We start from the raw sequence: 12054 nt of genomic DNA, 5'->3' as shown, positions 1-12054 counted from the left end.
CTACCCCGGAGCAGGCAGTGGAGCCCCGGCCGAGCTGCCCATGCTGCTCTCGGCAGTGCCGGCCGAGCTGAGCAGCGGCCCCTGCAAAGGGGCGGTCAGGGCTGGGGCCAGGGCGTGTGGCCCCACAGAGAGTCTTCGCAGCGCCCCGGGCCCGCCTCGCGAGCAGCCCGTGCTGGAGCCCGTCCTGCCCGAGGAGCCGAACAGCACTGACAGCACCAAAGCCTCCAAGGCAAACTGCGAGGGGTGGAGGGGTTGCCCCGCGGGCTAGGCCAGGGCGGCAGAGTGGCCCCTGCCAGCGGGCACTGTCCTCCCTTCCCCCCTGGCTGAGTCGAGCCAGGCTGGGCCAGGGCAGCCCGCTGCGGTGCAGCCGAGCCCATGCTGGAGCAGATGGATGTATGGAAGAAGGCCGTTACCCCCCATGGAAGGCCCAGGATGGAGCGGAGTCCTTCAAGAGACTTGTGGCTCCACACCGGAGCAGGTTATTCCCAGGTAGGACTCGCGGCCCTGTGGGGGATCCACATCGGTGCAGCTCACCCTATGAAGGACCATTGGGGTGAAGAGACCCCCCCCCCTGCACCCCATGGAGAAGTGACCCTCGGGACAGTAGACATGGAAGAACTACTGCCTGAGGGGTGGAACCACGTTGGAGAGGTCCATCAAGGACTGTTACCTGTGGGAGGGACCTCACGGAGCAGGGGAATCACTCAGAGCTGTGGCCCCCCCATAACCTGTGGTGAGGACCATGGTGGAGCAGGCTGTCCCCCTGTAGCCCATGGAAGAGTGACCTACAGGACAGCAGATTTGGAAGACCTGTTGCCCGAGGGGTGGACTTGTCTCCCTGCACTGCTGCAGGGGGAGGAGGGAGAACATGGAAGGAAGGAGGGGTGAGTGGAAAGTGTGTTTAAGATTATTTTATTTCTCACTCTTTAGATCTTATCCTGTTAGTAATAAATTTTAGTATTAACCCCACATTGAGTCTGTTTTGCCTGTGTGACCTCTCCCAGCTCAGAGCGACTTTAGTGGGTGCCTAGAATCTGGCCAAGGTCAACCCACAACAACACATTTGCAAAAATAATCTAGATTTATTTATTTTTTAGTTTAAATTAAAGAAAGAAAAACTGTTACGGTATAGCTGCTGATCTTTACAACGAACCCCTGCTAACAAGGTCAGAAAGGCGAGCATTTCTCACAGGAGAACATTACAAAGGCTCACTGTTTATTATGCAAGATTTAGTTTTGTAGACACAAAACTGGACATGCAGTAAAAAGAAAAATTTTTAAAAAATCACAGAGCTGATCTGGTCAACAAGCAAACCTTGGTTCCATGAAACGGCATACAAATCAGTAGAACCCCTATTCCATGCAAAAAACTTATCCCTAACACTTACTGAGACTCCCTCTAACAAGAGTAAGTCTGCACACCAGGGACACTGATGAAGCTTCAAAAGTAACAATAAAAAAAGGGCATATGCATGCAAACTTGTGAGAAGAAAGCCAAGAATGTAGGAAATTAAGTTTTACTTATTTTTATTGGTTTTGCAGCCAGAGCAGAGAACAATGCAGAAGGCAGACTGCTTACAAGCCTATGTAAAGCAGAACACAAGCACAGAACACAGGGATGAGCTACATTTGATTAATAATAAATATGTCCTTGTTATGTATGCAAGATGTTACCAGGCAATTTCTAAGTGCAGAAGAAAACATCAAACCAAAACACACACTGTCCAGACATGGGTGGGACTGTGCCCAGCTCAGAGGCGAGGCACAGCCACGCAGGGGGCCAGGCAAGCACGGTGGAAGACTGAATGTCACATCAGCCACTGCAGCTTTTGGAACGTCATCACATGCCAATGAATCGATGCGAGTGCAACCTAAGCATGTAAAGATGCATCTATATTTACATGAAACTCATGTTTAGAAATGTTGAATTATTTGATAGTGCCTTTCCCCTGGTGTTACAATTTTGATGCTTCTCAATCTGAAAAAAGAAATCTGGGAAAAAAAGTGTGAAATTTAATTGAATGAGATGTATACTATGCCATCGACCAAAATGAAAAGGTATACATGGCTGATAAAATCTTCATTTGCCAACTAGCATGAAGCACCATGCTTTTGGTTTTGTCTTTAGGTAACTGAAGAAATTACAAGAATTATTTTACCACCGGTGCTACAAGAACAGATCAATCAAAAATCCCTCTTTTTTTCCTATGGTGTAGGTTTATTTTGCATTTACAGTATGCAACAAAACTGTCAGAAAGATTTACTGGACAAGGCAGAAGGTGTTCCTACTTATTACTGATGAAAATTTTTTTCATTTATTGATGGAAAATTTGGCAAGCAGGATTGTTCAAGACGGGTCAGAAAAGAGCTCAGAAAAGCTCTTAGAACAACCTCTAAACAGAATGTCACCCTGTAAATTGAAAGAATATAGGGTGAGTCAAGTATTAAAAGGCAAAAGCATTTCAGTTTCTGAAGTTCCTGACAGACCACAGTGAGAAAAGAGGGACCTGTAGTATTCTTTAAATACAGGGTGATTCATCCAGGATAAGACTGATCTGAGTAACTGCCTTTATCAACCATCTTTCAAATACAAGAACCAATGGATCAGCCATGACAAAATTATAACAGACAAAAAAACCCAAACAGATCTATTATGTTTATCAAGTTCATTCTGAGCTAGGTAATCTCCTCAGGTTTTAAAATCTGAGGGGAGCAGACCATAGACTGCTGTATTTCTTTCACATGGACATCTAAGACAAAAACTAATCATCATGGCAAGGCTTCAAGAACAAAGATTTGGGGAGGGCTCTACCCACACTTGCTACAAGTGTGCTGGTGGCTAAAAGGGCCAATACAAGATAGAACAAAAACTAATACACAACCAGTGAAAAGCTATAAGCAATAGTGGCAATAATTTTTACTTTCCCCCTTTCTTCCACCTCATAGCATATCTTGCATATATATAAAAAAATAAAAAGCAAAAAAAAAAAGGTAATCTGCAATAAAGCAAACTCCTAACTGATCTCTCACTAAAAGAAAGCTTTTAAATTATGACTCATTATTTCAAAGAAGAGCAACACAAGTAATGGAAACTACCACACAGATCAAGTATGTATTTACACATTTATTTTCTTTCAAGACTTTTCATATTTGATCTCTCACTCTTCCAGCAGTTTGTCTCTTTTCCAGGAACAAGTGCTCAAACAGAAATCAGATCAACCTCAGCTCTGTAGGCATGACACTCAGGATCTAATGCACAATCTAAACAAGGGTCCAAGTCCTTTACATCTACTATGCAGTGAAGAAAATAAAGTGTCATTTATCTTAATAATAATTATTTATATTTTTCTAGTTTCAATATTAACATAATTCTGCATTAAATCTGACCTAAAGCATAAAGATAATCACAGAATCACAGAATCAATTAGATTGGAAAAGACTTCTGAGATAAAGTCCAACCTTTGACCAAGCACCAAGACATTAACTAGACTATGGCACCGAGTGCCACATCCAGTCTTTCCTTCCACACCTCCAGAGACGGTGACTCCACCACTTCCCTTGGCAGTCTATTCCAATGTCTAATCACCCTTTCTGTGAAGAAATTCCTCCTAATATCCAACCTAAACCTTCCCTGGCACAGCTTAAGACTGACTTTGTCCTCTTCTCCTGTCACTGGTTGCCCAGGAGAAGAGGCTGACCCCCACCTGGCTACAACCTCCTTTGTTGTAGAGAGCAACAAGGTCTCCCCTGAGCCTCCTCTTCTCCAAGTTAAACAGCCCCAGCTCCCTCAGCTGCTCCCCACATGTGACAATTTGAAGCATGGCACAGCTCAGGAGCTCACTGATATATCTGTGGATTCTAGCAGAGAAGTAAATGCATATTATGCTTCTAAGAAATTATCACTGTTACTCATTGCCAATAATGAGTAACAGTAAAAAAAGAGTAATGAATAACTGTAATGAGTAAGATCAAAAATGACCAGTAATAATAACCAGTGTTTTCATAACAGCTGCCATTGGGCTCAATATACATTCAACACCATAACCATCCCACTGCTGAAAAACAGAGCTGAAGCAAATTCATTAGCTTCAAGCTGTCCCTCACTGCACCGCAGCAGTATTTTAACTGACTTCAAATTCATGGTTTTTTCCTCAGAAAGCAAGATTTTTATCATCTATCTAACAAGTGAACTAATACATTCCAGAGAAAGCCTTCTAGCCTGACACATTTAGTTGTAGCCATTAACAGCTCAGATCAATGTTACTCCTGCAGCACTGTTTTAAAAGTTTAATGGGATGATCGTTACCAATGTATCTGAGCTGACTGCAGGGAGAGACATCGATGCTCAAGTCTATGTTAAGCCCTGGGACATACCCGTTTAGAGTGTCTTCCAAACATAAACAAAACTCCTGCCCAGCCCCCTTGGACTTACTTCTCACAAGAGAAACCGAGTATGATGGTCTTTGCCAGCTGGGCAGAAAAACCTTAAAGAACCAGCCAAATTCAGCTACTAATGAATGAAACATAGACCAAAATCCAATAGTTACAGTTTGTTGTTTATACTAGTAGGCAAACAGAAAGAGGCACTGAGGCCTGGAGAAGGCAAAAAGTGCAGGATGAAACTCCCAGCTGCTTTAAGTGGGAGACCTGATGGCCCAGGAAATTAAGAATTTAGTTATCTTTAGCTGTAATCTAGCTAGAATTTATAGTTCACAGAAATAATCTGCTTCAAATCAACAACAATGATAGAATCTCAGTAATTTCCTAAGGAATAAAAAAGAACTAAAATTCCAGCTTAGATGAGCCTGGAGTTTAGATACTGGAAATGGATTGAAGTGAGAACATTCAAGAGATAAAGGTGTTTATTATTACTGGAAAGACCAGGTAGTCTTTGTTTACTTTTTGACTTACACAAACTATCATCAACTAACTCACAGAAGCAAAGTCTGCCTCACAATCTTCAGTTAGAGTAGGTAAAGCTAAATAGAAGTGTCAGTGCATGTCAGTACTTCCAAATCTTTTGTGTGGCAGGATCCTCAGCATTCAGCTAACTTTTGCCTTCTTTATATATACACAAGCCTTAGCCTTAAACTTGGTGCTCCACAGAGCTACATGAAGCAATAGCAGGTAACTGCTGGTCCCAATTTAACATTGAGCCTTCTGTACATATTTTATGTTCAGCAGTGCTAATCACTCTTGGCCTCTCGTTTGACTGAAAAAAAACCCTGGGAATTTCATGTGCCCTTTCACAGCTTTCTCGTATGCATTTTCAAAGAAACACACAAGCAAATGCAGGGCATTTTAGCACCAAGACATGAAGAGGACGAGGGGAAAAAAGAGAAAGTTAACCCCCCTGAGAATTGTTTCTTTAGCAGAAGCATTGGTACATTTAATTGATTAAACCCTTGATGAGGAGGACAGTGAAGATTTTCTGAAACCAGAACCCAGTCTTTCAATGCATACACACATACTTGAATTTGTCACTGATTGGTCTCATCAATGTGGACCAAATTACTCCTTAGCATCAAACTGATAAGTGCTTTTCACCCAAAATTAATATAGTGCCAATAAGAAGGCCAGGTATTTAGCAGTGTTATCTTACATTGGTCAGCAGTAAGGAAAATTTGAAGCCAAACACAGAGAAGATGGGACAAATAGTCATGTTTGACAGCAGTTTGCAAGAACAGACCACAAGAGAAAGTCATCACAAGACTACAACTCAGAGGACATGGAAAAAGAACACCAGGACACAGGGGAGATGGTCCGAAATATTAAGATCTTTAAATCAAGCAGAATTGCAACTCTTAATATCAGATTTTAAGTGCATTAGCATGTGAAAAACACACCAAATAAATCCCACAGTTGAGTACTCATATGTTTTGTTGTATATTCTGTGTTATAGAGGGATTCAGTTCCACTCACAAATTAAATTATCTTCCTTTTTTAAAAAAACCCAGAACATCTACACACTTGCATCACATGCTTATCCCAAAGAGCAAAAAGCACTGAAGAATCTGTCTAACTACAAGCAGAAAAAGTAAAGCTTATTGCAAAACCATCCACTTCCTCTAATTATTTGTGAAGATTTCAGACTAGGACAACTTCCATTTACATCATATTTTTGTATGCAATTATTCAGATTAGAAACATGATTCTGAAATCATAACTGTTGAACCAAGATCCTATTCTTTCAGGCTTTCTGCTGTGCTCTGGGTGAAGCAATTTGCCCCAGGACAGTTATGTATCTATCCTCCCATTGAAAATTTGGTAGCATTTATGCAGGTAGTCGTTAAAGTTACAAGCCAAGTGTATCTTCATATATTGCACCTCCCACATATGTAGGTCTTGCTGTGTTCACACAGTGTTTCAGGCTGTCCTAAAGAACAAATATCATGCAGCCCAAACAGAATTATTGTTAGCTTCTCAGCTACTTTCATCTGTGTTGCAAAACAAAGAGGCTGTTTTGTGAACCATGATGCTCATACAAAGTACTTGTTTACTCCCACAGGAACAGTTCCAAACGACTGATTTTCCTACCAAAATGCTATTATTGATTTCCAAGTTTCAGAGGAGTTGCCCTTTATCTGAAAAAGTAATTAAGCTCAAAGGCAACAAAGACCTAACAGAAATCTATCAGAATCCTTGCTCTGGACTTGCTGGTTTTAAAAATGTTCACACAAAGAATGTGACCACCCACAACCTTCATACATAACAGTGACACTTATAAGAACTACAACACAATATACATTTGCTGAAATGTGAAAGAAATGACAAGACAATGTCTTCTAAGAATGTTGAATGATTTCTGTGAAGTTTTGAGGACAAGGCTTGAGGGAAAATTAGAGAAAAATACCCTGAAAAAAAGTGCCTGGAAATGCAATAGCTATTTCAGCAACGCAACATATTCAAGACATTTTAAAAAAAAATTGGAAGACATTTACTCATTGTGTTAAAAAGTACATACACTTTGCTTTCATGTTTCTTGTCATCACTTTAATTTTTATCTCCACATAAGAAGAATTATTCCAGGAAACCAAGAAGCAACAACATTCAGCTACTGAGAAATATAAGCCAGCCATTTCCTGAGCTCCACAGCAGCACTACTGGCACACTGTCCCCCTAGCCCTCACAACTCTCTAATATTATTTAGGTTCATTTCTGAAAGTTTCAGCCAAGAGATAGACTTGGCTCCATTACAGGGACCTTAGAACATTATTTTATTTACAGGTAACCTGGCAAACCACATATAAATAATTAACCAATGCTTCTAATAGTCATAAAAATGGTATAATATCTGGAAGTTTGATACTGACAAAATGAGTTTAAAAGATTCCCCCCCTCCCCAAAACTGGACTAACTAAACTTCGGAAAGCAATAACTAGCTTTTGTCTGATAAAAATTCATAGAATGCTTTGGGTTTATTTCTTTGCAGGTTTGAAAGCTGGTGTCATAGCAAAGCAAGTGCATGAAAAGCACAGAAGTATAAACATCCACCTAAATCCTACCAATAATTTCAATATATGTCTGAATATAGTTTTATTCCTGAGAACACTGTAGACAATACTGTTTATCTAATATAGACAAAAATACATCAAACTGAGTATGCTGACAGGGTGGGGTTTGTTGTTGGTGGGGTTTTTTATCACAATGACAGCAGTTTCAGGAAATGAAATTATTTGCTAAAATGTTAAATTGACTTACACTAGGTTATATATATGCATATGGATTATCCAAAGTGTAGGTTGATTTTAGCTACCAATTTTCCATTAAGGTAAATGCTGAATCCAGTCTAGCTTAGCATTAAATTCAGCCAAAGGGATTTTTTGCTGAACATACCCTGAAATCCCAGAAAAGTATACTTATTTTTCCTGAAAATTATTATAGCTATTACTATGACTAGACTTCAACTGCGCTGAAGCACACCAACACAGAAATTTAGCAGTAGGAGCCTCACAGATGCAGACTTTGCAGGAGACTTTTTTGGCAGATCAGAGGCCACTATCCAGGCATAAATTACTGACATACCTCAATGCAATTGTTCTTTCTCTAGGTATTTTACATGGCTGTTCCCCAAAGAAAACTCCAAAACAGCTCAAAAAATATAACTGCATAAAAATTTCATGCCTTTTTGGTCTGCAATGTCGATACAGACATATTTTGTGTCTTTTTAAAGGTTCTGCTTCCTTAAAATCAGTAAAAACCACATTAGTAAAAACTGAATAGAACAAACATCCCACAATCTGAATATGTTTTTGTGAGAACATATTTCTAACCTCCTACCTCATTAGGATGTTCTGAATTTTAAAGCAGACAATCATACTGCATTGATTAATAAAGTTTTTGATGTGTTGGGAAGTAGTCAGTCATGAAGTAGTCAGTAAGTTAGATATTTTACCAACTATAAAAACAATCCTATGTTCAATAATCAAGCACAAGTTTTCAGTGTATCGCTAGATTTAGTGTAACATCAAACTGGCTTCCGCCCCCCCACTTTATTTCATTGTATCAAACAATCAGGAAAAGAAACCCAAACTCCATTCAGCACACAAGCAGAAGTAATCTATCTGCTGGGTCTCAATTGTTATTTCATACATGAGAATATTACACATCATGTAGCAAAACACCAAAACATACAATATAGCTTGACTGTTTCTGAAGACAGGGAAAATATTTTTGGCATGTGAGACTAAAATAAAAGTACAGTTCATGGCCAGAATTGCAAACACTTAATGCTACTAAATCGAAACCCAAACTTAAAGAATCACTACAAATAATTAATTAAAAATTCAAAATTTATCAGATTTCATTTAGAGAAACACAAAACTGAACTGAACTTTTATCCACCTTCCTCCTCTCCTATCATCCTTCCACCCATATCTCAAAAAACTTTCCTTTTCACTAAACTTACAACATCTGTTACTCTTTCCCTCATTCAAAAATGTCAACACTAATGCAACTTTACAGGTTTTCCATCCCTGTTCACGGTTTTTACCAGTTATACGATGCAAATTTCAAGTGCAAAAGCCTGCAAAAACATTTCTGCATACCAGAATGTCCAACACTGCTACTCCTCCCCTAAATATTATTAATAACCAAGATTTTTAAGAAAGTACAAAAAAGACCCTAAAATCACAGAACCTCGTTGAAAGTAAATGCCGAACCCGTCCCTGCAGCCTTAGGTTCTGTACCGCCCCGCACAGGGCAGACCCCCAGCCTCGCCCACCCCGGGCCGGCCGGCAGCGCTGCTCTGCCGCCGACCCCCGTGACACCCGGCCGGCACCAGCCCCGTGCCCGGCTTGCCGCTCCTCCCGCGGCGAGAAGACCCCTCTCCGCTCCCCTCGCGGGGCTGAGACCTGCCCCGCAGCCCCGGGGAGCGGGACGGGACGGGCTGTGCTGAGGGAGCGCGGGAGCCGCCCGGCCGCCGGCTTCAGAGGCGGCTGTGTGTGACACCCACCGACCCACCCAGGCGGCTCGGGGGGTGATCGAGCAGTTTTCAGGCGCAGGCCTCGGGCAGGCACAGCCCCGTAGAGAGCTACCGCCTCCGCTCGGCCCTGCTGCCCCTTCACACAGCCCCTCACGCCGCGCCGAGCCCGGGCATCCCCTCCCGCGGGCGGGGGGCTGGCACCGCGCTGCTCTGGGTCATCCCCGCCCTCCCCCGGCGGCTCCGAGCCCTGCTCCGGGCGGCCGCCGGGGCTCTCCGCGCCCCTGCCCCGGAGGCAGGACCGGCGACCTCTGCCCCCGCCCTCCCTACCTGCCGCCCGCGGTACCTCCTGGCTGCCCGCGGGGCTCCCGTGCCGCTCTGCGGGGCTCGGCTCCGTCCGCCCGCCCTCCTCCGGCACGGGGGGGCCGCGGGTCCTGCGCCCGAGCTGCCGCCGCCCGCCGGCGGGGAGGGGGGAGGAGAAGGAGGAGGAGATGGAGGGCGTCTCCGATGCTCAGGGCTGTGCAATCGGGCCCGGAGCCATCGAGCGCCCGCGGCGGCGAGGAGGAGGGCGGGAGCGGCTCGGGGAGCGCGGGGCCCGGGGCGAGGTGTCGCGGTGCCGGGGGGCACAGAGACCCCGCCCCGAGGGAGCTCCGGGGCCCCGCAGCCGCCGGGGCGGTGAGCGGCGCTGCGCTAGCGGGGCACAGCCGGGAGCCAGCGCTCAGCGTTCTCCCACCGAAAACAGCAACAAAAAAAATCCCTTTCGGTGATATTTTTTTTTAAAGTAGCTCAGCTGGCATTTTTGGGATTTGTACCTGACTTTCATAAGAGTCTACCATGGCTTCTGATTTCCACTCCACCCCACAGGCGTACTTTCTGGAGAGGGCACCTGGGCACTGCACAGGACAGGAACAGGAACAGCACCTTTATATTAAGCGCATCCATGTCAAACCCAAGATTTGCAAAAGTTGTTACTCGAGTTTCATCTGTGTAGGCTCTGACCCCAAATCGATATGGGATCCCAAGTCAAGGAGTCATTCTGTGTCTAAAGGACCAGGTCAGCTGGAGCTCCTCGTTTCTCCTACTGCATTAGGTACTTCTTCCATGTGCTCCAGCTGGAAAGGGTTGCTACATCATTGGAATGACTTCCACCCTTCCGAATTTTCATAAGCAAATTCATTGGTCATGGGAAAATTTCCATTGGAGGGATTTTCTTTACTGAAATCTGTGATCAAAGTTAAGTTCTGTCTTAATGAGAGGAATGTATGTGTCTCTCAACCATTTTTTAGTTTTAAAATAAACAAACTATAATCTTACTGTAGTTCTGCGTTCTCTGGGACTATTTTCTTTTAACTGGTGCAAACAGAATCACAGAGTCATTAAGGTTGGAAAAGACCTCCAAGATCAAGTCCAACCTTTGACTGATCACCACCATGTCAACTAGACCACAGCACTAAGTTCCACGTCCAGTCGTTTCTTGAACAGCTCCAATGATAGTGACTACAGCACCTCCCTGAGCAGTCCATTCCAATGTTTAACAATCCCTTCCATGAAAAAATTCCTCCTGATGTCCAATCTGAACCTCCCCTGGCACAGCTTGAGGCTATGTCCTCTCATCCTGTCACTAGTTGCCTGGAAGAAGCACCTTGCTACAGCCTCCTTTCAGGTAGTTGTAGAGAGGGAGCCATCGTAGGGAGGGAATAATGCCCAGGACACATAACCATACGAGCCAAAATTGTGTCTAACCCTTACTAAGCTTCTGCATTCATCTTCAAATAGATTCAACATACAAGGTTTATATACAGCAGGATCCTCTGGGAACATCTGTATTCAGTTACGCAGATGATACTGCTGAGAAATATTTCAAGGAGTGTACGCAGAACTGCCCGATTACATTGTGCTATAGATGCCACGAGCACCAGGCTGTGTTACCATATATGGACACTGGTTTCATTTTTACTAAACTGACTGTGATAAAAAAACATAAGCACTGACTAAAAAAAATTCTGGCAATGGATGTGGTAATGAAGAATATATAAATGCCTCATACCTGAAGCAGGAAACTATTTACATATTATATTTCACAGAAATCAATACTACAAACTCTTATTGGTGTAAAGGTGTTAACTCCTGGTATTGAAAATAACGTACACTCCCAGGAAAGAGCTATTTGCTAGGTTAACCTCATTTTGATCAGGAGATGAGTTGCTGCTACTCATAAAGATCTGCAATTCACTTGTGAGAAAGGTCAGCTGAACAATTTATATTCAAAGACTGTCGGTGTTATGACATTTTCCATAATGAACTCCAGAAAAACAAAGACTGCTCTGGCTGGCAGCCCTGTGGTAACAAAAAGACCTGGCAGTATTTGTGAAGAATTGATCATGTTTAACCCAGAAACAATAAGCAACCCCAAATGTAGGATAATTTTTGGAATATTACTGCTGTTATTATCATTACTATGTCTTTTATTCACTCTGTTATGGTAGCAGGTAGGGACCCACCCAAGATTAGTATCTCATAATGCTGAATGTTACATGAGCATAGAGCAAAACAAAATATCACTCATTAAGAAGTAAAGTCTTGCTCAGTTTTTCCTAAGCATTATGTCTCCCACCCACCCTGAACACATGATA

General features: G+C 43.1%; 1 protein-coding gene across 7 annotated transcripts in view; it reads right to left on the bottom strand.

Annotated features, from left to right (window-relative positions):
- The window catches only part of HEATR5A (HEAT repeat containing 5A), a 67472-nt gene extending 57645 nt beyond the window's left edge, over nucleotides 1-9827 (bottom strand). For 5 of the 7 annotated variants that reach the window (XM_017820460.1, XM_017820463.1, XM_017820465.1 and 2 more), the window contains exon 1: nucleotides 9752-9827. The gene's annotated coding sequence lies outside the window, so the exon portion shown is untranslated. Of the gene's footprint in view, nucleotides 1-3120; nucleotides 3582-9751 lie in introns of those variants that run through there. The other 2 variants (XM_017820462.1, XM_017820461.1) reach the window with 2 other exon arrangements.
- Between the last annotated feature and the right edge of the window lie 2227 nt (nucleotides 9828-12054).

This window comes from Lepidothrix coronata, unplaced genomic scaffold (genome assembly GCF_001604755.1).
Source record: "Lepidothrix coronata isolate B3197 unplaced genomic scaffold, Lepidothrix_coronata-1.0 Scaffold83, whole genome shotgun sequence".
Classification (NCBI taxonomy): Eukaryota; Metazoa; Chordata; class Aves; order Passeriformes; family Pipridae; genus Lepidothrix; species Lepidothrix coronata.
The sequence above is the reverse complement of the archived record's forward strand: the minus strand, read 5'-3'. Positions and strand labels throughout refer to the sequence as shown.